The 22,213-nt window shown below is 51.5% G+C and overlaps 1 protein-coding gene across 6 annotated transcripts in view; it reads left to right on the forward strand.

The window, feature by feature from the left end:
• Positions 1-22,213, forward strand: part of ATP2B4 (ATPase plasma membrane Ca2+ transporting 4) — a 105,518-nt gene that overhangs the window by 4,527 nt on the left and 78,778 nt on the right. Inside the window, exon 1 of one of the 6 annotated variants that reach the window (XM_039538706.1) lies at positions 16,763-16,833. The exons of 4 other annotated variants lie outside the window; for them this stretch is intronic. The gene's annotated coding sequence lies outside the window, so the exon portion shown is untranslated. Of the gene's footprint in view, positions 1-16,762; positions 16,834-18,148; positions 18,225-22,213 lie in introns of those variants that run through there. One more of the 6 variants, XM_039538707.1, reaches the window with a different exon arrangement.

Consider the following 22,213-nt stretch of genomic DNA (forward strand, 5'->3'; position numbering starts at 1 on the left):
TTGGTAAAGTCGATGGGATTTTTGTCTGCAGTGCAACACACCGCATTAGCGTACACCATGATTGTCAAGAGTCAGTGACGGAGAGGAATTGCAGTGGGTGAGTGGGGCTACAGGCTGGGATTGAGGTAGATCACCAGAGCTTGAGACTGGAATAGCAGGGAGGGTTGCAAGTCAGGCTTGAGGGGCGTGGGGAGCCTGGGGTTGGAACAGCAGTGTGGGAGAACTGGGTCAGGCTCAAGATGCGTCGGCCAAGTATTGTGGGGAGCCCAGGGCTGGAATATGAATGGGGTGGAGGGTCAGGATGGCAGCCCCTCAGCACAGCCAGGCAGGAGGACTGGAAGAGCAGGGCAGGAATTGGGTGTGGTGGCAGTATTTTGCAGTCTGCCTCTGCTCTGCCTGGATCCAATCAGTGCCCTCAATCCTTCACTTCTCTGAGCACTGAAATGCACCTAAATATTGAATGAGAGACGCCGACAACCTTGCTGCCCTCACATCCCAGTCAGAAGCAGTGGCATGAAACTCCCTTCCAGTGCCAGCGACCAATGAGATGCTGCTGTGACCTCTGACCTGGCTGCTGGTGACTCCCCACCAGGGAATTGCAAGATAAGATGCAGGAAAGGGATGATTTGGGTTTGGGGTCGGGGTGGGGGCAGGACTGCACCATCTCTGGGTCTTGGCTTGGGGGGTGATTGTGGGTTTCTTTCTTGGTCTGCTGCTGGCTTCTTGGAGGCTGTGTGTAGGGACTCCTCTCTGCTCCTGTAGAGTGTCCGACAACCTCAGAGCCTTTCTTGAAACCGGTTGTGATGCCCCTTGACCCTTGCTGAGTTCTCCATAGGGCACCTGTCACCATGGTTTCTAGGTATTGGTTTTTGGCAGGTAGAGGAACCCTCTTCTTGGATTCCCAGCAAGTGAACAGCTCAGCTGTGCCAGGGTTGGCATGAAAGGTGCCCAATCTGTGTCTGGTGGGGAAGGGGACTTTTGCTGTCTGTGCAGGGCATGCTCCTGGCATGACTGCCCAGAACTGAGCAGGGAAATGCCCTGCCAGGCTGCTGCACTCTGGGTGGAGTGGTGAGAGGCAGCAGACTGACCACTTTGGAGATCAGTCCTCTGCATCCGTGGAGCAGTGGCAGGGTGAGCATCCCCTGGGCTCTGAGCTGGAGGCCCTGCCTCTCTCCCTGGGGCAGATGGGAGTTCCATGTCCAATCTGTTCAGCCAGTGATGACCCTGCTGATGCTGCAGTGTTGTGACATGGGCACCAGTCTGGCTAGATCTGCACTAATACCCCTGCTGGGAGCATTGCTGGGGAAAGGAGTGGGGGTGGGAGGAGATTAGAGGAGGGCCTTTGATGGCAGCAGGAAGGGGCGAGGGTTACTTGGTGATACTGAGAGCCAGACATATCTCCCCTTCCCACTCCAGACTAAGCATGCGTCCTTTCAAGTGGGAATTCCCTGCCCTCTTAGTCTGTAAATCCAGGTGTCTGGCTGCAGATCTGCCTGTTGTCAGCATGCCCAGGGACTTGTCTGTCCCAGGCAACCCAAAGGTCCCACCAGGGCTATTCTTGTGGCAGTATTGGGAGTCCTAGTGCAGACAGGCCGCTGGCGCCCAGCAGCACATTAATCACTGGGTCCTCGAGACTGGCATCAAGCAGGTGGCTGAAGCTCCAGTGCCTGTTCTACACTAGCTCTCCCACTGGCAAAGGCAGAGGGAGATTTGAGTGGAGAAAGGACTCCTGTAGCTGCAGCAGAGGAGAGCGAAGCCAGCATGCAGGAGAAGGCAGGGAGGGACTGCGCTATTGTCCTCTAGTTAGGAAGAAGCTGGGTGGAGCAGCTGCTGTGAATGGAGCTCGCTCCTACTCTTCCTCCCCAGGAGTGCAGTTCCCAGAGGCCCTAGGCTGCAGGGCTGCCTGCACTAGATGAGCCTTCTCCACGTTTTCTGTTGGCCTAGCCCCATGCACAGGAGCAGCTGCAGGCATCCTAATGGCTCTGTTCTAGAGTAACCAGGTAGCAAACGTGAAAAATCAGGAGGGGGTGGGGGATAATAGGCAGGACTGTCCCTACAAAATCAGGACATCTGGTCACCCCATTCTGTGCCTACCTTGTCCTCCCACCCACCCCTGCCTGTTTTGGATAGCTTGACTCAGGGGGGCAGGGTCTATTGTCTGTCCCTTGTCTACAAAGCACCTAGCCCCTTAGGGGCCTGATTCCAAAAGTGGTACTCGTGTAGTGTAACTTGTAGTAACTCTGCCGTCCAACCCACATGGAGCAGGTGGCCAGTGCACCAGCAGCTGCTAGCATACTGTATACTGGCATGTCCCCCAGTGCTGCAGTCACAGGTGGGGCTGACGTGGTGGTGACAGTAGTGGGGAAATATAGCCGGGGCTAGGCCTGTTTGGTTTCTCCAGTGTCTGCCTTTTCCTCCTCCCACTGCTCACCTTGCATCTGAATGAGCGGTGGGAAGGGGGTGCTGTACATCTCTCTGGGGACCTGGAATGGGGACACGTTTAGAGGAGACGTATGGACTGGCTGCATCTAATCCTGCTGTCTCCTAGGTAGGGCCTTTCTGCACGAGCAATATCCTCAACTCAGCCATCAGTGTAGCAGGGGGCCCAAAGTGCTGATGAGGATGTGCCAGGGTTTGCACTGAGTGGACTAGTCAGAAATTGTTACTCATAAAGCCCCCCTGAATGCCTTAATCTGCGCTAAGGGTCAGTACTGTTGCATAGACACCAGTTGCTGGCTCAGGGTTATCCCTGAGCATAGATAAGACCTGTGTCTGCTTTAGTAGGAGGCAGGTTTGGGGGAGCAAAGCTTCTTTGACCCCATTTTCCTTTTGCTCCCCTGAGCTCCACAAGGCTGTTTCTCTTTAGGCCGGTCAACTGCAAAATAAGATGTCTGGGAGGCCCCAGTACAACATGAGTTCTCTGGTTAACGTTGCATAAGTGGGCCTAACAGTGTTTCTCATCCATGCTCCAGCCCCAGGCTCTCCATAGCTGGAATGCTATTAGGGGAGATGATTACATCCCATTTACTGAGCTGGTCTTGGCAGCATTGGGGAGCTTCTGTTTTGTAACGACATCCCCCAGCAGGCTTGCCCAGCGATGCCAGTGATGTTCTTCCACTCCCTGTTGCTCCATTTTGTGTGATTTCCTCTGCACCCATCTGTCCTTCCTCCACGTTCTCTCTTCCTTCTACTCTCATGTCTCCTGTCTCTTGTACACAGCCCTGGGAAGGGCCAGCCAGGACTGCAGCATGTCTGGACAGATGCTGCTCCTCCCAGCCGGGGAAGGCTTCCCTCCGCTCTTCTGTGTACCTACCTAGCCCTAGGACTGTTAGCTGCAGGGGGCAGGTTCAGATAAAGGAAACTGGGGCTAAATCTCCTCGCAGGTTGCAGAGGAGGAGAACTAACACAGTGGCCCAGCTTTGCTGATTCTCTGCCCTGGGCGGATCTAGCCGCTCTGACCGAACTTGTTACCTGCTGCATCAACAAAGCCCTCAAGGTTGTTTTTATATTTAGGCACGAGAAGCCACGTGGGAGGGAGCAGAGTGGCAAGGGATTGGTACCTGCTTGGTGAGTTTCCCCTGCTGGGGATTCAAAGGTAACTCCAAGTAATAGAACAGAGATCCCAGGACCAATGACAGGAAATTGCCATTTAAATACAATGAATGCACTCTCCTCTGGCTTTGGGAATTCCTGGACTGGGGGAAGGATTTCCTTCCCCATAGACCACGCCCCAGCCTGATATTTCTAATACAGGAGTACCTTGAGGCTTCAAGGGAGATTGCACAGCACCCAGTGCACTGGGCCCCAAACACATAAGCAAGAGACACTTCTGGCCCAATGAAGATCTGGCAGCCCAGGCTTCAATATGGGCTAGCTGGCTGAGTAATTGGCTTGTCCAGAATCCCAGACTGGCTTGTGAGCCTACTGTGCTGCGGCTTTACTGCTGTTGTGCTACTAGATCAAAGCTACATGGGTAGGTCTACGCCTGCTGCCATCCCACTTACAAATGCAATGTAGACGTGCCCCAAGTGACTAGCTCAGGGAATCTGTGCCAGAGCTGGGAACTAAACCCAGTTCACTTCAATCCCAGTCCAGTGCCGTGGGCATAAACCAACCTTCCTCGCCTCTGGTTTTCTCTCTCTTCTTGCCATTCACCCTCCTATACTTCCTAGCAGGGTTTGCCACTGATGTTGTTGGTACCAGTACCTGAAGTGCTGAGATGCTCCTTCACAGAAGATGCCCTTAATAGACCTAGTGGATGGTCTGTCTCCTTGGAGGTGGTGGTGGGGATGTCTGATAATTACACAGCATGTCATTCCAAAGGTCCTGAATAGAGCTGGTCCAAAAACCAGAAAAAATCCTGAAATTTCAAAATTGGTTCAACTTGCAGGGCTCAAAAGGGAACCATTCCCATGCCCAGATTTTCTTTAAATGTCTGTTTTTTAATCCAGTTTAGTTTTGATGTTTTCTAGCTCAGCGCTTGTATTGCAGATTGTGCATGGGAGGAGCTGGGGATGGCATGAGAGAGGCTGTTGACTGCACATGGTGGGGACCTGCAGGGAAGAGTGGGTGCCCTGTTGGGAGCTGGGGGGAATAGGAGGTTCAAAGTGCACATGCTAGGGACCTGTGGGATGGGAGAAAGGGGGTTCAGATGGCAGCTGGGGAGGGCAGGAATGTAGGGGATGGAGAAAAGGGGCATTTACCCCAAGGATGGGGAGAAAACTGAGTGGGTAACACTGTCTCCCAGAAGGAGCGGGGCTGTACTGTTGTGCTGGAGGTAGGGGGGGAGGGGAGGTCAATCGGAACATCTGAAGATGGTGGTGCCAGGGCTCTGCTAGCCTGCCCAAAGTCTGTAGTTTGCATGCATCTGAAGAAGGGAGGTTTTTTACCCACGAAAGCTTATGCCCAAATAAATCTTAGTCTTTAAGGTGCCACCGGGCTCCTTGTTGTTTTTGTAGTTCACCAAACACGCTTGGCCAGTCCCAGGCTATCTGCAGCAGCCTCTGATGTTTACCCAGGTGGGGTGCTTGGATCAGGGTGCAGTGTCGCAGTTGCAGGTCCTGTCTCAGTGTTTTCCCTCCGTTCCAACTGGCTGCAGCAGCTGCATTCCCTGGCATCCCCTGCAAGGGCTTTCTGAGGCTGAACTCATAAAACATCTGACTTTGATGCTGTTTTAATTAGTTGCTTTTGGCGTTAATGTGCAGGGATAACAGAGTTTCCATAGACTTATAAACCTGCCCCTCTCTTTGTTTTTTCTTTAATCAAGGCTTTTTTTTGCAGTGGGCAAAGGCTTGAGATGCACAAAACACCACAGCCATTTGCTCTGTGTGGTACAACAGTCACCCCTGGACAACAGCAGATTAGATATTGATGGTGATAATACTTTGCCTTCTGCAGCAGCCTGTGTCTGAGGATTGCATAGCTCTTGGTAGACAAGAATGAGTTAAGCCTCCCATCACCCTTGTGTGTAGGGAGTCAGAGTTCTGTTTTACAAATGGGGAAACTGAGGCACAGAGAGGGGACGTGACTTGCCCAAAGTCTCGCAGCAGATCAGTGGCAGAGCAGGGAAGAGAACCCAGGTCTCAGTAGATCCCAACATCATCCTCCCAGCCAATTTTTCAGGCTCTTCAATCCTGCAATAGAGAGTGAATGGAAAGGAGGTGTAGTTGGTGTCTTGGATGCAACTTTTCACCCCTCCATGCCTCAGTTTCCCCACCTCTAAGATGAGGATGCTGCTGCTTTACCTCCCACAGAGGTGGGATTGGATTGCAGGGGTGGGTTGGTTAGTATTTGTAAAGAGCTTTGTAGATGGAAACCCTTAAGGAGGGTTTATTCCACACACTAATCAATGTCAAAACTAATCATCTACCCGTGATCCCTGGAATCAACTCCTGACCCACCCCTAATGCGAGTGACCTGTGCATGGATGTGACACAAGGCTGGGGCCATGATGATAGGGCTGCAGATGTCCAATCAGGGCTTGCAGGCAGTTCTATTAGCTGTCCAGGGTGATGGCAGCTGCTCTGGGGGGCCTTCACAGGGCGGAGTGGGGACTCCATGTGGGCCCTTGCCGTCAGAGTCCTTTGCTGATAGCAGCAGGTTATGGGGAGTGGGCAGGCCACGTGGGCCAGTGTGGAGAGCACAGCACAGATTCTGGACACCTGACTTTTCTGCTGACTTTAGGAGAGTTGCTTCCTCCCTCTGCCTCATTTTCCCTCACACCTTTGCCCATCTGGTCTGTTTAGACTGTAAGCTATTTGGGGCAGGGATTGTCTCCCGCTATGTATACGCACAGTGCCGAGCACGGTGAGGCCCTGTTCTCTGCATAGGTGCTATTGTAAATGAAATAAGGTGCTTGTTTATTTCCAGAATGAAGGCAAGTCCAGTTACTCCAAGAACAAATCCCAGCTGGCCTCAGGAGGGTGGATGGTTTAGCACCTTCCTGTAATCCAATTACCTTTTACCATGTGGAAGATCCACTTAGAGAAGTTGAACCCCACCCCTGGATCGGCCTTTCTGTACCAAATGGTCCAGGCTTGAAGGCGACCTTGCGGGCATCCTGTCAACATCCCCTTCCTACCCCTGAAACTCACAGCAGTGATGGGCGCAAGTGGCTATAAGTTTTGTCCTCCCCACTCCCTCCCTCCTCATGTCAGTGCCGCTTGTTGGTGGGAGCAGCGCATCAGCTGGGAGCCTGAGCAGGAACAGCTGTCAGAAATGGTAAGGAGCTTTCTGAATTCTTAATTCAGGCGATGATTTCATGTTTCTCTGCATCTCGCTTGGAGCACATGCTCAGAAGCGTGGAGTGTGGGTTGGTTTTTTTAGAGAGATTGAGCTACACGTTCCAAGGAGCTATGCTGATTTACACCAGCTGAAATCAAGCTGAGGATTTGGTCCGCTGACTGCATGCTATGCTGATGGGGCAGGGGGAACTGCGTGTTGAATGTGTATGGCAGAGAGATGAGTCGGTTTGTTCTGAGCAATCAGGGACTCTTTGGGCATGTCTACACAGCCGACAGTGCTTTAATGTGGCTGGGTAGTTGTAGCTCCCAGCACTGTAGCTTCACCCCTGTGAGGAAAGAAAGTTTCAGCACTGTATGTGACAGTGTAGGCAAGGCCTTTAGAAATGCAGGGCTGGAAGGGACCTCAAGAGGTCCTCTAGTCCAGCACCCTGCGCTGAGACAGGACCAAGCAAACCTGGACTGTCCCTCACAGGTTTGTCCAACCTGTTACTAAAAACCTCAAATCGGGGGGATTCTACAATCTCCCTTGGAAGCCTATTCCACAGCTTAACTATCTCTATAGTGAGAATTTTTCATATCTAACCTAAATCTCTCTTGCTGCAAATTAAACTCCATTCGTACTTGTCCTACCTTCAGCAGACATGGAGAACAATTGATCCCTGGGCTTTTTATTACAGCCCTTGAGACTAACTATGCCCAGTTTTCTAAACCTTTCCTCACATAAAACCTGACCTAAACCCTTTATCTTTCCTAAAGTGTGGCACCCAGAACTGGACCCAGTACTTCAGCTGGCAAATAACACCCACGTGCATCTATAGCCAGTGTGGGACAGTGCTTCTCCAACTCCTCTTTGCAGCTCCGCTCAGGCCTGTTCTGCCAGGGCTGTTCCAGGCTTTTGGAATTGACTACAGCAGCTCCACTAGGCTGAGCACTGTACAGGAACACAGAAGAATATCTGCCTGAAAAAGCTTACGATCAGAACAGAAAAGACAGACAAGGTGGGAGAAAGGAAGGGTTTTTACAGATAAGACAGATTTAAGTGAGTTTCCTGAGGTCATCCAGGAAGATTATGGCAATGCTAGGTATCAAAGCCAGATCTTTAGAGTCCCAGGCCAGTGCCTTAAACGTGAGACCAGCCTGCACCCCTCTCTCTGCTTGCTCTGGGGAGTGGTGCCTTTAGTCCCCAGGGCTGCCAATACTATGTGTAGTGGAGGAATCAGAGTGGGGCTAGGACGCTGCTCCATACAGATTGGTTCCTTGGCCCACTCTCTGCCCTCAAGTTGGGGGAAGTGGTAATAGGAAGCAGCATTTCTGAAACCTCCTTCCTTGCCAACGGTCAGAATGGAGAGATCCGCTCACTGGCTCCTTGATTCCCAAGTCTAAAAATAAGCCTGCTGGCCCTTGGAATAATGAGACTTCGTATCTGTTATGAGCGCCCCAGCCCTGGAGCTGCATGGGGGGCTGGTAGAGAATCTGAAAAGCCAGGGAGGGGCTGGAGGAAGTGGGAACCCCCGTGTGTTGGCAAGGGACCCTGGATTTCCTTCCCATCTCCTGGGTGTTTGGGTCTGAACTAAAGCGCACGTCCTCACAGCTTTCTTAAAGGCCCAGCAGTGACTCCTGAGTGACCTTTGCTCTTTCTTTGAGCACAGCTTGGATCTAGCGATCAGATTTTCAGGTCTGTCTCAGATTTTGGACAAGGTGCCTGACTTTGCAGAACAAGATTTCCCAGGAGACGTGTTAAAGACCCCACCGTAACTGCTGAAGCTTTCTGTCCCCATGTCCCATGGATATAAAAGACAGGCCCCTTTCCTCTGCTTCTTCCCAATCACCCCCATGCTTCTCTGCACTGACTGCCATCTGTCCCATTAACCCCAGTTGTATCCATGTCCCCCACTCACTGGTCTCTCATTGTTTGCCAATGCAGCTTGCTGACATCAAATGCCAGAGCTCAAAACAGATTTCTGCAAACTTTTCACCCTGCCCCACAACCCCTGTTTCCTCTTCTACCATCTCATCACTGCAAGAGACTTAAAATTGTTTAGTGTTTAACTATCATGCCCCTTGTGTGTACAGGGCACCTCAGCCTGTGCTCGTCTCTCATCTCTTCCCCTGGCACTAACTACTGAAAGCAATCCCTGGATTGTTCTAACACTTAGCTGTTGTGGGCAAATCCGGGGCCTGCCGAGAAGAAGCCATTAAAGTTTCCTGACCCACCTCCTGATTCTCCTCTCGTGTAAATCGGCAGTAATTCCACTGTAGCCAATAGAACAAAAGGGAGAGAGTTGGCCCTGCTGTGTGCTTTCTTGCTGTGCATTGCATTTTGCTTCCTATAGAGAAGAACCAGAATCCCAGGCCTGAGGTTTCCAATCTCAACTGTCTGACCACTTATGCTGGACTCCACCTCCATCTTAGACTCATTCCATTTTAACCACATAGCCAGAAAAGAATTCCCTAGCCACTGGGGTAACTAGTCAGAGTTCCAAATTGTAATTAACACTTCTCTTGTGGCCAGTAAGATCTCCAGGGCAGGGACTCTTGTTTTTCACACTGGAAAGGACGATGGGTGTTCATGGGCTCTGTATAACTTGGGTTGTAAGCTCCTCAGGGCAGGCTCTTGTACATCTGTAACGCTCCTTGTAAACCACTGGCACTAGATAGAGCAGATCCTACATTAAACTGCTGTTAAAATGTCACTGCACTAGTCTATTGCTCTCCATGATGCCAAATGCAGTTTGCTCTGCTCATAAGTTAAAAAGAGACTTGTTTGTCTTTTTTCCTAATTGCCAGCCCTGCAAACTCACCCTGGGATCTGAGCATCAAGCTGGGTTTTGTGCCTCATGTGCTCATACCCATTAATAAGCATTTTGCAAGTGGAACTTAGTTAATAATTCTCAGACTCCGTGATGATTAATCTTTGAACTCCCTAGCCTAGACAGATAGATGTGTGACACAGATTAAACATGAGCTTGCACTCCCATAGCTCTTTTACCCTAGCACCTAGGAACCTCAGGCATGGACCAGACCCCCATTGTGTTAGGTACTACAAACATGCAACAAGAAGACAGTTCCTACCCCAAAGAGCTTACAACTGAAGTGTAAGACATGACTAATAGATATGGACAGATGGGGGCATATTAGCCAGCCTGGTCTCAGTGCACTACTGTTCTAACTGTTCTCAAGTTGTTTGTGGGCATGTTGGCAAAGTGGAGTTTTAAGGAGGCATTTGAAGGAGAACAGTGAAGTGGTTTTGTGGATATTCAGAGCTCCTCTCAAGTGTGAGGGGCAGCATGAGAGAGAGCATGAAAGCTTGTTGGCAAACGTAAGTGGCGATGGCAGCTGGCGTCATGGGCCGGTGGGAGTGGATATTTTGATAGTGAATGGGAGATGATGGGTAGGGTGGGGATGATCCACAAAGGGCCTTGAAAGAGAAGACTAGTCACTTCTGTGGGATGAGCTAGAGAAGGGTAGCCAGTTGGCTCTGCAGTGCTAACGGGAGTTGCATGAATATTCTTATTCTTTTCACTACAGTCTCTTATAAGGCACTGAACTGGGATTTGGGAAATCTTGGGTCAATTCCTGCCTCTGCCACAGATTCCCTGTATGGCCTCGGGCAAATCACTTCCTCTGTGTCTTGTCTGTAAAATAGTGCTAATAATACTCCTTACCTCACAGGGTTGCTGTTCAGATAACTTGATATTTGTTCAAAGGTCTCTTATATGGCCCTGTACAGTATGAAGTGCTGAGCAAGCAAAGACCTGTACAGTAAGAAAATACCTTTTTGACATTCTTTCCATGATCACACATTCATGTGACAGCCAAATGCTACAGACACTTTCCAAGAACTTCGTAAAAATGCAGTTTATAAAAATGGAGTCTCCTTTTAAACGAGCGAGCAAGGGCCAGCTTTCCATTGACATGCATTTTGACACACCTGCTGCTTTTATTGCCTGTGTGCTTCTGAAATTTTGGACCTACAAATATAACTTGGCCAAATTTCCCTTCATAAAGGGGCTTTAGCCAAAGCGGTGACATTGGCAGAAGTGATGAGGTGAAACAGAGCTCTCTTAGGTTAGCACCACAATTAGCCTGTAAAGAGGAGCATAGCTCTGTGCCCACTCTCTTCTGAGAGAGGAGTTGCTGGAATAACCATATCTGAAAAGCTGGTAGGATGGCTTCTGTAATCAGAGGTCATGTTTTGGGTCATGCCTTGGAAAATGTATGCTTTGGAAGAGACCACTGATTTTTAGGTGCCCAGCTAGAGTCTCCTTGAGAGGTTTTTATTTTCAGAGGGTGAAGGGGTTAGTGCTTTCAGAAAAATCAAATCCCCTTTAAAATGTCTCCACTTGGGTATCCAAAAATGGAGGCACCCAAAATGGAGAATTCAGGCTGTACAAATCAATACATAACCCTTAGAGTGTGTCTCCATATACATCTGCATGCTCATGTGTCTTTTGTTGGGTATGTCACGGAGTCCCAGGCGATGATTTGGAACTGCTCCCCACAAAGTCAGTCAGGACTTCAGGGAGCCTCCTCTCCCTTGGAGCAGACTGTCTTCAGGGCAAGAAGCTCACACGGCTTCACCTTCCTGGGTCTGACCTTGGAGCATTCAGCATCCTTTGCCCCTCCGTGCGCTTCCCACAGAGAGTCCACCCAGGCGGGGTCCTGGGGAAGCCAGAGGGTCCTGCACGCACCCCCACTTTGCAGTCAGACGTGACTCTTAGCCAGCCAGTAAAACAGAGGTTTATTAGATGATAGGAACACGGTCTAAAACACAGCTTGTAGGTACAGAGAACGGGACCCCTCAGCCGGGTCCATTTTGGGGCCCAGCGAGCCAGACAACCCCGTCTACCCTCACATCCCATCCCCAGCCAGCTCCAAACTGAAACCCCCTCCAGCCCCTCCTTCTCTGTTGAGTTCCTGTCCTGGGCCAGGAGGTCACCTGACCTCTTTGTTCTCCCACACCTTTAGCATCCCCTTGCGGGGGGGAGGGGCCCAGGCCATTAGTTGCCAGGAGACAGAGTGTCAGCCAGAAACTGAAGCACCCACACAGTATTCAGAGGAAACATTAAGAAATGTCCCACTTCGTCACAGGATACAACATGTCCTGGTGAAGGGGAAATGGCAAAATTTAAAGGAGGCATGTCAGTGTTCCTTAGAAAACAGTGAGATCTGTTGGGAGTGAAGAAGTTAGCTGAAAACGTACTTGGAGGAGGTTCTGGACAAGGAGGGGCTGTGGTAGAAATCTGTTATAGTTCCCCCCCAGGATGAAGGCGAATGAGGACCAAAAAAATCATATTGAGGAGCTGAAAGTCACAGGCTTCTATATTCATGGACATCTGCTGGGTGACAAATGCAGTTAAACATGGCTCATGGGGTGGGGACTCTTACATGCCTGCCTCGCCCAGCCACCAACCCAATTAACGGCATTGTTCAAGGGCAGAGGATGGAATGAGCCTTGGTGACTGGACTTTCTCCTTGCCCTTAGGATAGGTCCCTTCAGGTCAGAGCTGAGTCATGCTGGCCGGGTGGAGGGGAAATTAGCCCTGTCACTGCTCATGGTGGATCTGCTCTGTGGGGAACCAAAGGCCTTCAGTCCCCAAGGGTCTCAGTACAGCACCTTCCATCAGTCCCCAAAGCTGCTTAAAAACCTCCTTGAAAGGGAGTTGAATCTTTGTGGAAAGTGCTCTGGAGGATGCTACCTTGGGGAGATGTGGGCTTGCCTGCATTCCTTGAAACCAGTAGGATCTGGGGGTAAGTCAGCCTCTGGAAGAGCTTTCCCCTGGAAGAGCATGACTAATATTTAGTCCTGCTGTGAGTGCAGGGGACTGGACTAGATGACCTCTCAAGGTCCCTTCCAGTCCTACAATTCTATGGTGGTGGTGTCCCACCGGGCAGTGTTATGGGGGCTCAGTGCCCACAACTGGTGCCAGATTTTCCTAAGAGCATGGTGTCCAACATGCTGAGCTCTCCTGACGATCTCCCCCTGCCTCTGGCTTGCCTGAGGAGTCTGTGGCAGAGCCAGGAATTGAGCCATCGCTGCCCTGTGCCTTCACAACAAGACCCCACCCTTCCTCCTAGTTTCGATGCCAGCAGCTGCATCCTCCTGCTAGCACCCCTCCCCCAGCCCCACCAAGCCCTGTTGCTTTATGTGCTGGAGGGTGAATTCCTGCAGCGACTCACCGGACCGCTTTAATTTTTCTAAAGCTGTGCTATCGGCACTGTCTCACAAACACTCTCACCAGCCACCTGATGAATCTCATTTCATTCCCTTCTTTCCCTCTTCTCGCCTTTACTTATCCTTGCCTCTTCTCTTCTTCCTGCTCTCCATCTGAGCCAGCCATCTGCAGTCAGTTGCACTCTGCCTTCTCCAGGCACGGGATGCATCTCCAAGTGCCAGCTCCCCTGAGCACCGGATCCTGTTGCTTGTTTATCTGGCCTTACATGGCACAGTGTAAGGTTCATATTTAGCAACGGTCAGTGGTTCCAGAAAAGAGACTGGGTGGAGGCAGGGGGGAATCTCTCCATCTCATTTCCTTCTGCTGCCCTTTCTCTGCTGTACCTGCCTGTCTCTCTGCAGGGCAGCTGGTGGGGAAATCCTGCCGTCACTGCCTCGTCCTGCAGTCAAACGTGTAATGCATTAAGTCCCTGCAAGATGCTGCAGATTATGCTGACTTTCTGCAGCACAGGGCGGTTCGTTCTGCAGTGCTCTACAGCAATCGGGACTGCCAATGCATGGGCTCTCCGCGGTGCTATGTGTCACCTCTGGGCAGATTGTGCAGTTGTCTCAGAGGTCTGGGCTGGAGGAAAGCTGGGGTATTGTCCTGCCTGTAGCACTCAAATGTATTGCCATTTCCTTTTATCTTTGGAAGGGACCGGTCAGATTTCCCCTCTCTCCAAACACCCTTTCCTGCTTTCTCTCCCAGACAGACGAAGAGGACAGAACAGCTGTTTGCACAAGATCGTGGGGAGTCTGCTTTTATGGGCTACAGGGATAGTTAGGCATCCTTGGTGACTGCTTCTAGCTAACCCCCTATTATTCCATCTGCTGAGGTGGGAACTCCAGCACAGTTCCTTCAGTGTGTGTTTTAAACCCTGCTGCAGATCCATCCCTGGTGTGAGGCCTAGTGATCTGGGAATGATTAACTCACCTGGGCTTTTCAGCTAGATCATGGCTTATATTTGTTTTCCCCGGAAAACAGGGTTGGGGGAGGAGAATTCACCCAATCATCATGTCAGAAATTCCTCCTATGTTGCATTCAGATCGTCAGCCTTATGCAAGGCTCAAGAGGTTCCTCCCAATGGCCTTTAAACTGGAGAGCTGGCTTCTTTCTGGCATTATTAATGTGCGTTTCTTAAAGTGCATGAGATATAGGACCTATGTAACTATGCCCCTGGCTGACTTAATCTCTGGATCTAAAAGCATCAGCCTTTGCTGCTAGAGGTAAAGGACCTGGTCCCTTAGGCTGGCCCACGGTAATTAGACCTGTTTCCATGTTGGAGATGCGCATGAGGACCTTTTACCCCTGCACTTGCAGCCTGGCTGTGTCCAGAGTGTGAAACATTCATGTGCATGTGGGCTTCTAACTATGTTATGGGAACCTTACTATAGCCCTGGTCTTCTCAGGATTGTGGCTCAGATCCCTTAACGTCCATGACAACGTGGTTCGTTCTGGTCTGCCCATGCAAAACCCAATCACATTGCTGACCCTCCATCACACAAGCAGTGCTCCACTGATTTCTTTGGGACCATGTGTAGAACCAGGCTCCATCTGGGCCCCATTGTAACAGGCTTGGAGCACCCCTGGACTGGAAGTCAATGGCCTAACATGACTGCAATTGCAGACTGCACCTGATTTGCAGAAGTAACTGAGGCTGAGACATGGTCACTGTGAGGAAGGTTTGAGTTCCCTGCTTAGAAGACAAGAGAGGAGGGCTTCCAGGCCTCTGCTGGAGTCACCCAGTGAGTGACTCAGCAAGCAACGATTTTCCATTAATGCGAAGAATGGAAGTCAATGGGCAAGACTGTTGCTGGTCACATGGGTGTAAGCTATTCTTCCAAACATTCGCTGCAGTATTTGAGCATTTTCTGCCCTGTCTCCTCGGTCCCGCTCGCTTCACTCTGCTGAACCTCCCTGCAGTTTGAAAACTGCTCTGGGGTCCTGCTTCTGCAGAGTGTTTGATCTTCAAATTCTCCCCCGGATGGGAGTCTAAGGGTTGTGTAAAGCAGTGACACAGAAGGGATTTGTGAAGGAGCATGCCACAGCTGTTTGTTCCAGTTCAGTGTGGGATGACACTGAAAAACCAAGGAAATAGAGGAGGAGCTGTAGCATCAAAGGTATGGGTGCCAGGTTACTGTCACTGTCTCTGTTTTGCAGGGTTGGAAGCAGTGGCAATACTGCCAGGAGGGGGTGCAAGCTCCCATTAGCTCCAGGAATCCTGCCCAAGCAGAACTCAATTAGCAATTAAATGGGTTTGTGCTAATGAGGAAGACATCTCTCCCTACTCCTCCACCCCCTCATAGTTTGATAAGTGGAGAAAAGTGGTCAGGTTTCAGAGCCGGGTGTGCGCAGGAATGTAGGCTGGGCCCTCGCCGTTAAGCCAGTCACCCTGGCCACTTAGCATATTCAGTAAAGATCTTTCCTACAACTGCCTGCCTGCCATGTGGCTTATTGCTAATGATGCCTTCTGACACTCAGATTGCTGCGGTAATCGCCTGCCCTATCCCTTCTAAAGCTGTCACTATCCACAGATTAGCATTAGGGATTAGATACTTTATAAAGCCTTGCAAAAGGCAGAAACCATTGCAAAGCTTCCCTTAAATGGTTAAAATGCCAAGGGGTCCAACCTGTGCAAAGTTGTTAAAATGTCCAGCAGTCGTCCTGCATAACACCCGTGCTGTGCAGAGCTCACAGAGCATGTTCGCAGGGGCACTGTAGCTGTCTCTTCTCTTCCCCTGTGCGCGGGTTTTTGTTTTTCCTCCCCCTCACCTCCCCACACACATCCAGGGATTCCAAGCAGAGGCACTTCATTTTTTTGTATTGTGTTAGCACCTAGGAGCCACAGGTGTGAACCAAGACCCTGCTGCGCAGGTACTATACAAACACCAAACAAACAGTCCCTGCTCCAAAGAGATTACAATTGAAACGTAAGACAAGAGACAGCAGGTTGGGGAGTACAAGGAAACCATGACAGTGTTGCTCCGCATGACAGGCCATGCTCTCAGTATACCAGCATCCTAATTGTCAAGTGTTGTGGGGGTTTTTTTTTGTTTTTTTTTTGTAGGCCTCACTGTTCTGCTGTATGGATTTTGGGCTGATAGCCAACCGATTGGGACTGGTAGATGGGTTACTTTAGAATGTTAGGTCAGCTGGCTGTACTATCTCCCCGAGAAGAGAACAGCTCAGGTGGCTCATTGCTTTTGGTTCAAGGGCACCAGGTTGGGGAGGTCTAGCTCGCATCTGCCCTGAACTGTGACAGGGCCCCAAACCCTGCTAACGACAGGAGGCTCGCATCTGCCCTGCTGTGACTGCCCTCTTGACTGACTCTAGGATCTGCCCCTGTGTCTGCAGCTTTTCCATCTTAAATTGAATGACCAAGCCCCTAGATGTGTAACCCAACTCAGTCCAGCCTGCCCCTAAACGGCTGCTGAACAAAATCCCTTCCTGACAGTGGGACTGTGGAAAATTCATCTTGTTATTTACATTCCCTCTGCCTACACTACCAAGCTCCTTGGGGTGGGGCAGACATACAGGGACTCTAGTTGCCACTGTCCTATCAGTGATGTGATAGTCAGTGCTGAGCTGCTAGAGGGAGATTTGGTGGTGGGGGAATTCAGAGGCCCTTCATTAGAAAGGGAAGCTGGAGATGGAAGAGGTGGAGTCACTGCACCAGGGCAGTCAACCCATCTGCTAAATGGAAGGGCATGAGATGGGTGATCATGCTCATGACTTCAGGTTGGTGGTTTGGAAAGGGGTGTTGGTTTTTTTTTTTTTTTTTACTTCTATTTTGTATTCATGCAGCCAGGAACCTGTGAGGCGTTTCCCAAGACAGGAGCAAGAAACCGCATGGTGGGGTTTGGGATGCTGCTGCAGTAAGTGGGAAGAGAATTATAGGTCAGAACCAAGCCCGCTGTAGGCACAAAAATGTGTGTGAGTTCAGAGGCATGTTGAAGGTATAATTGGGTGCGGGGGGAGGGGGGAAAGGAAGTACAAGTAGGCATTTAAATGTCAGTCTGTTCTCTGCTACCCTGCTTTAGTGGGAGTGGTTCTGGATTTATTCTGGGGTAACTAAATCCAGCCCAGGGTATAGAAAGGGAACAGGAAAAATGCAAACGCCTGGATGCACTGAAAAGAGACCAAGGCTTCCTTAGCTTAGGCTTCCAAAATCCTCAAGGTGGCAGTTCCATCCCAAGCACACGGTAAACCGGAGACCAGCACAGGGGTGGAAATCTAAAAATGCAGGGAGCCTCCTTGAAGCCAAGGTGAGCTGCAGCAGCACCAGTGGCTCTACAGGTGTAAGTAGTGTCTACGTGCAGGCCTTGTCTTGGGTCAGGGAAGAGAGGGCTCTTAAATGTGCTAGCACTTAAAGCATGCTAGTGTTTAAAAATGCATATGCACCGTGGGTAGGCAGGTCCTAATCTCTTCAGCAATGTGAGAGCTGGTTGCAGGATTACGCTAGGAGGCTTGTGGTTGACATGGGGAATGAGCATTAATGGTCAACTGGCAGCATGTCTTGCATCAATCCCCATTTCAGCTGCCTGCCCCTGCTCTTCACAGGCTGTCACACTAGTTGCTCCAGCAGTGGTTGGTATTTATTCACTTATAAACCAGTGCACATGCCGTTGTGGACGCTAGTTGAAACCTGGCTCACGTGGGCTCAGCTGTGCTGGGAAACTTGCAGGCACAAGCTGAACTGCTATAAATAGTTTGTCACCGAGCAGGGCTTCTCCCCAGCTCCAAACTACACACTGTCATGCCCAGTCTTTCCAGAGTTTATTTGTTTTTCTGTTTGTTTCCTTCTATTAAGCAATCTTCTTTTAGCTCTCCTCACTTCCAGGCTTCAGCCCCACCTCTCTGACCAGCTCTGCCCCCTCTCTGGGACAGTAGTCTCAGGGCTGTCTCCCTGGGCACCTAACCCAGGAGTTAGTGCTACTGTCTCCACTATGGCTTTCCCTCCCCAGGCACAGGCTGTCCCAAGCCATCCCCTTCACCCCCTTCCACCTCCCATTTGCTGCCCTCCGGCAGCCCTTTGTAGGCCTAGGGGTGGCCCAGCCTCCTTGAATGGGCTGGATTGGACACAGATGTTCTGAACCTGGGGGGCTGGGCCTAGTCCACCCTGTCTCAAGTGCGGCCACCAGGGGGTTTCCCAGCAGCCACCGCAGCTTCCTGGGTGGTGAGGTGGGGTGGGGGCAAAGTGTTGCTCATGGATGTGCTACTCTGCACGTCTCTGGAGACAGGTGGAACACAACGCTGAAGGACCAAGGTGAGCTCTCTAACTGTGAGGGGGAGACGGGCCTAGTGGGGCTCGGATTTCAGCCCTGGGTGGTTGTGCAGCGGGAACTTAGGCAGCCTGGCTGCAGAGTAAGGCTCCAGCCATGGGGCTTCAGACTCCAACCCCTGGCCACACAGGGGCAGGCTCCGATCTCTGGCCATGTGGTGCCCGACTGCCATTTCCACCGGCAGCCGCTGGCCAGGGATCAGAGCCCATCGCCACGTGGCCTGGGGTTGGAGTGCGCTCCGACCCCCAGCCCTAGTCACTGTCCCCATGTGCTGGCCCCAGGCGCTGACCTTGAGCTCCAGCAGCTGCCAGCCCTGGGTGCAGATCCCCGGCACTGGCCTTGGGCTCTGGTAGATGTTGGCTCTGGATGCTGACCTCTAGCTGTGGCCATGTAACAGCAGGCGCAGCCCCCAAGCGCCAGCCCCAAACCCTGGCAGCAGCCAATCCCCAGCGACACACTCCGATCCCCAGCCCTGGCCGTTGACCTTGGGCACTGCTCCTGGGTGTTGACCCTGGGTTCCAGCAGGTGTTGGCCATGGGCACCAATCCCTAGCCATGGGTGCAGATACCCAGCAGTGGGCACCAGCTCCAGCAGGTGCTGGTCCTGGACCCTGACTCCCAGTCATGCAGCAGCTGGCTTTGGCAGGTGCTGGCCCAGGATACTGACTCCTAGCCCCAGGGGTGGATCTCAAGTGCTGACTCTGGGTGCTGACCCCCAGTCACACAGCAGCAGGTGCCCCCGGGCACATAACTGCAGGCACCAACCCAGGGCTGGCCCAGGGCACCAATCCCCGAGCCACAGGTGCCAACCCACACCTCCGACCACACAGTGGTAGGGCTCCCCATCCATCACCCTGGCCTCTGCTGTCTCACCCCCCACCCCTCCATCCAGGTCTTAACTTGCCAGGACTTGCTGGGAAAATTTATATTAACAAATGTGCAAATACCACTTTTTCACAGCAGAGTATTTATTGTCCCTGCAAAACGCCCCACATAAATTACAATGATCTGGATGTGTATACATGCATCTTTATATAAGCAAGAGTTGGTGGCTGCACTCTGAGGCCACCAAACATTTGTAGAGAACCCCTCACCTAGTCTATGCACAGTGACCAGCTATGCTGTGACACAGTTGTAAACTGATATAAGAGCATCCACACAGAGGTTTGCATTGGTTATAAAACTGGTTTCAGTTAAACCAATGCAACTTGGTAGGGGAGGGGGGGAGAGGCCTGTGAATCACATGTGACAGATGTTTGTCACATGGTTTAGCACACAGCTCTGGTCACTAGAGTACCTGAAGAAGGACTTGCATAGAACCTGACAGATGGTTCCCTGGTGCTGCGACACCAGTGGCTGAAATCCTAGTTTAGAAATAACAGTGCAAGAGTGGGGTGAATGGTCCCCTGCTGTGTTGCACTAGCTTGAGCAACTGGCTCCAATCGGCCCTGTTCCCTTATTTATTGGTGCCCCGATCAACTGTTTGCAAAGCCGCCACTGTGCTGGGTCTGATCTCCTGATGTCACAGGCATTGCTCTGCAAGGGTTGAGTGTGGTGCCTTGGATGCAGGCTTTCTTCCTTCTTACAAATATTGCCTTTTGGTCTTTTCTGCGTCTCTCTCCCCCTCCCTTTAATTGGACTTCTTCCTGCATGGAACAGTTTGCAGTTATATATGGAAAACAGCCTACACTTTCCCAGGAGCGAGGCATGCCGGGAAGGGAAGCTGGGATAGCAGCAAGCTTGCTCTCCCTGGGAGAGTGTGTGGTTTTCTTTCCCCTAGTACAGCTACACTCTGCGGTCTTGTATTTAACCATTTAGGGGGGGGTTCGGAGGAAGAGAAAGTGGGTGGGGATTGCCACCTCTTTCCTTTCCTGAACTATTTTGGCAGAGATGCCCAAAGTTCTAGTTTGAGTCCCATTTAAGGGGAAGTTCCTACCCCAAGTTGATCACTGCTAAAGATAGGCTTGGCGCCACAAAAACTTGAACTGGATTTTGATTGCCTCTGTTTTGGGGGGTGTCTGCATCTGAAGCTCTGGAGAGCATGGTGAGATTTGGCTTTCAGGAACCCCCGAGTCGGGGAACTTCTGACCTATTTGTGCCCATTTCAACTAAGAGCTGGCACAGGGAGCTGTCCCTATTCCTACATGGATGGCCCCATTCCTAGTTTGCCCACAATGGGGGATATCTCTGGGCTGCACCCTAAGTCTCTCCCTGTCAGGACTACAGCCATGTCTCCTGGCTCCCTTTCCCTAAGAGTTCCTGTTGACTTGCCAAGGCAAGGCTGCTGGTAAGGAGATTCTATGCTGCGTTTGCTACCCAAGCTAATCCCTTCTTCTGCATGGGACCCTGACAGTCCAGGGAGGGGAGAGTCCGACCGGCCAAGCAGTGCCGCAGCCAGGAGAGGGACATGTTCTTAATCCAACAGGAAGCAATGGTTTCAGCAGAGGGCTGGGGAGTCTGGACTCCTGAGTTCAAATCCCAGTGGTAGGAGGGAGTGGATTCTAGTGGTGGGTGGATGGGGAACAGAGTTAAGACTCCAGGCTTCTTGTTTGTGCCACTGATTTACCATGTGACCTTGGACAAGCCACTCCCCCCCCGTGCCTCAGTTTCCCCTTCTGAAGAGGGGATGATAACACTGAACAGTACAGGCAGTCTGTCAGTAAAGCATGTCACAGCTGTGGAAGGGAGCAGTATTACTGCAGTAACTAGCTTGCCCCAGTGAGATGCTTTCCAATGTCAGTCATGAGCCCCTCTTTGGAGGTGCAGCCAGGTAGAGGACATGGTGGGGGAGAGGGGGCACAACAGGAGACTGAAAAGCTATGGGGGGGGCATAACAGGAGAGTTTAAAGCTATGTGGGGGGGACCCTGCCCCCTCTTCTCCCCTCTTCTGGTGGCCGTATTAGTAGCCAAATAGCCAGTTTAGACATGAGCTGATGTGTGCCATTGTGCAGATGGGGCCTCTGGGAAGAGCTCCATTGGTCTGTGTTGTCATCCAGCAGTGCCCAAGAGACACTACCATGCACGTGCTGCCCATGGCACGTCTTTGAGGCCCATAGCATGCAGCAGCAACCCTGCCGGCTCCCAGAGCCTGACCTGCTGGCCCCCTCCTGATCCCAGCCCTGGAAGCTGCTTGCAGCTATGCTAGGAGGAAGTGACAGGGCCTATTTTAAGCTCCCTGGGGACCTTCAGGATAGGAATCCCCTGGGCCAGTGTAACTCATGCTGCCAAAAATAACCTAGCTGTGGCCATGTGTGCTGGCCGGTAACAGACCCATCTGTCTCACCCAGTGTCATATCTCTAGCTTTCTGTTCGCTCTCTTGCTCTCCTTCGTGATCTCTGTGTCTGTCTCCTCTCCACTGGTCAGATTCTTGAGCTTGGGTGCAGTGCTCTTTGAAGAGCAAAGCTCCTTCACAAGCACCCTCTGGTTCCCTGCCAGGGCGTGGCACGTGGAGGGGGAGGGAATGCTTCAAGGCCTTGCTTGTGTGTGCTGCCTTTTCCCTTCTCTCCCCCCCCCCCACCCAAAAAAAAAAAAAAAGTGTGCAACTGCCTTCTGAAGCTGCTGCATCTGCAGGCTGGGCTCCAGTAGAGACCTTGTCCAGACGGCCGGGGTTGGGGAGTGGCTGAGAAGGCAAACATGGCCAAAGAATTGTGCCCGGCAGCAAGGAGCTATTGTGATGGTGGTGGGGGCAGGAAGGAAGTGCAAAATTTGGGGCTGCTGTGGCTCTGTGGACGGAGATTTGAAGGAGGGGGGTGAGATTTGGGGGTTTCATGAGCCTGGATTCTAGCAGGACTGCATGGGGAAGCTCTTGTATAACAGCCTGATGCATGGAAGGGGCTGGGTTGCACGCAGAGGGAGGGCAGAGGCACAGTTGAATTCATGTCTCCTGCAGCTCTGGGGAAGTTCCAGGAATTGCTTTGTCTGTTTGTCCAAAGAAGCAGGGCTGAGCTTGTACACACCTCCCCGTGTGGTGCTG

Source organism: Mauremys reevesii, linkage group 4 (genome assembly GCF_016161935.1).
Source record: "Mauremys reevesii isolate NIE-2019 linkage group 4, ASM1616193v1, whole genome shotgun sequence".
In the NCBI taxonomy this organism is placed as follows: domain Eukaryota; kingdom Metazoa; phylum Chordata; order Testudines; family Geoemydidae; genus Mauremys; species Mauremys reevesii.